Below are 2829 nucleotides of genomic sequence, written 5' to 3' on the forward strand. Positions count from 1 at the left end.
AAAGTCTTTCCCCAAAAGCAACCAGGGGTGGCGTGAGAGCCCCTGGGAAGACCATGCACAACCAGCACCTGTTTTTCTCTTGACTCGGACTCTGGTGGCCACAGACAGGACCTGGCAGGGAATGCCAGCTAGAAAGCTAGTTCTCACTTCCTGCTGCTTTGGGGCCATGACAGCCTTCCCACTGGATATGCAGGACCACCCCAGGCTCACCTCCACTCGAGGAAAACCTTCCTGACTGTGTTGCTAGATTGCATTGCAGATGGAGCCAGTGCTGAGAAAGTCAAGCTTCCTAGAGAATGAGAAGTCCTCCCCACTGATAGAAGTGAGATTTTCAGTCAATAATGAGGCTCTTCTGGCCAAACGCTGGGTACCTGGAAGATGGATAAAGACACAAGTTCAGTATGAGACCTCAGTCCCACGTTCTTGGAAGGAGTCAGATTCCTGGATAAAAGGAAATGTGCTTAGAGCAGGGGGAGGGTACAAAAGTTTATGAGGGAGAGAATGTATTGAATGTAATGTTTTTAATTTTATTTATTTATGTATTTTCAATAATTCAATTAAATATGTATTGAACAAATGCAGAGCAAATGAACTAAAGAGTATTTTAACCTGAAGATAAAATAAACAACTTCAAATATTCAGAGGGCTGTCACACAAAGAGTGACAGACTTGTTCAGTATTTCTCAAAAGGCAGAACTTGAATCAAGGGACAAACAGAAGCAACCAATAAGCTACAGAATAGTTGTACAAAGTGTATCACTTATGTCAATGGCTTCTTTTCCCATACAAAGCATTCCACGTTAACTTTTCCCTTCTTTGAAAGGAGACATTACAATTTAATACGTTTCATGAACATCTTAAATAAGTCTCATTTTCATGGTGAGCCCTCCACTGCCAGCAATGGATGCACTCATACTATCAGAAAACATCTAAACCTATCTAACTGGTTTACTAAAGAAATGGTCTACTTGTCCCTCAGCTGCATTTCTGTATTCCACACTAGTGATTTTCAGGAGATGGGGAGAAAAGAGAGAATATTCTGCAAAGGGGGTGGATCATAATCGCAGCAATTCAAGTTCTGCCCTGAATTTTAAGCCCTCGTTCAATTCCCAGCGAATCACTACAACTATCCACCAGTTGTGCAGATGGGCGTGTGGTGTGTTCTGGGGCAGGGAAGGACGGCTGATAACCACTGTTCCACACGGAGCAGGAGAGCTTACATTATGAGTCACTAGGGTAAACTAACTGCATAATACCGATGGGCTCCATCCAAATTATTCAATTTCACACAAAATGAGAATTGTTTCAACAACTACTCAGCATAATGTTTAGGACAAAATATACATAATACGCTTTATATTATATACGTATTTTATCACATACTCAATGAGGAATGCTAAGGTGCTTAATCTGTCCAATAAATTGAAAATAAAAATTTTACACATCTATATTTGTCAGTATACAGGATTCTGACAGTGGATCTTGAACTTAGAATGAGAAATCAGTTTTCAAAGAAAGCCACATAATTGGTCACTCTGGCCAACTGCTATTCATTGGGGACTGGGGGAACTGGTGCAGGTTCTGAAAAGAGAATAAACCTGTTAAAAGAAACATCCAGGGCTTTCTGGGCAGAACCATCCTGGTGGTGGAGTCGGCTTGCCATCATGTTCCAATATACTTTTCAAAGCCTCTTCTACAGGAAGTCCAACAAAAGCTGCAAAAGCATCAGAGATTGTTGAGGCATCCACTTGAGAGACTAGGGCGAGGGCTCGTCTCCTTGTCGCATCTCAAAGCTTCCATGATTGACTGGGCCATCTCAGACCACTGGTGAGCATGGATGGTCGTGTAAATCTCAGGGAAATCTCCCTGCCAGATTCTTTGTCCTACTGAACAAATTCCCCCAAGTTCAGAATTTGCAGATTTTATAGCAGTAGGCATTCTTTTCCAAAGATATCTTGCATTATTCATATCATTATGGAGCAAATATAAACCTAGATAACCATACACTGGGGGTGTAGCAATTCCTTCAGAAGCCCCGAGCTCTTGGTTCTCACACTGATCCAGCAACTTTTTGAAATTGAAAGCATTTTCCTCCATCCCTGCCACTGGTGTCTTCCTAGCCGGTCTCCCTGCTGCCCCTTGCCAACAGCCAGCCCCCAGACCGTCCCTCTGGGCATCGCCAAATGTAATGTTTTTTAAGGAAAATTTTAAATAAATCTGAGTTATGGTCCCTAGCAAATTGTCCCTAGTAAATGAAGAAACAATTCCAATACAATCCCTAGTAAATGAAGAAACAATTTCAATATAATCCCAAGGAAGTCAGGAAGGCATATGCCCTCTGGAGAAAGGAGGACATGTGTATAAGCAAGTCCCAGAGTGGAAGATCAGGGAGAAACCAGCCCATTACCTGGCGGGTTGTGGGAGGAGGAAGGAAAGAGGTAGTGAAGCTGGAGGTCGGACTGACCACAGTGACATCCACGCTCCAGGCCGGTGATGAATGAGGCAGCACCCGACAAAACCCGTCCAGGCAACGGCTCTTCCTCCCTTCATTCAGATCAAACCTTGTTTTTCTCTTCTGCATATTTAATTTAATTTTTTTTGTTATTATTATTTTGGTGTGTGAATATTTTTAATCCATTGCACACCCCTTTAGAATGAACAGCAATATACAATCATTATAGGACTGTACAAAAATGAAGAAATAACCAGAGTTTAAGTTCAGTTCAAATAATTACAAGGCCTTTAATTTTAGGTGGAAAAAAACCCCCCAAACAATGGCTTCAAGTTTATTTTGGGAATTTAGGAAGTATAGAAGCCTAGTATTCCTTT

The 2829-nt window shown here is 41.9% G+C and overlaps 1 pseudogene; it reads right to left on the reverse strand.

The window, feature by feature from the left end:
* Positions 1-1501: 1501 nt before the first annotated feature.
* Positions 1502-2581, reverse strand: LOC134372537 (COP9 signalosome complex subunit 8-like; annotated as a pseudogene).
* Positions 2582-2829: the final 248 nt, after the last annotated feature.

Source organism: Cynocephalus volans, chromosome 3 (assembly GCF_027409185.1).
Source record: "Cynocephalus volans isolate mCynVol1 chromosome 3, mCynVol1.pri, whole genome shotgun sequence".
NCBI classification, from domain to species: domain Eukaryota; kingdom Metazoa; phylum Chordata; class Mammalia; order Dermoptera; family Cynocephalidae; genus Cynocephalus; species Cynocephalus volans.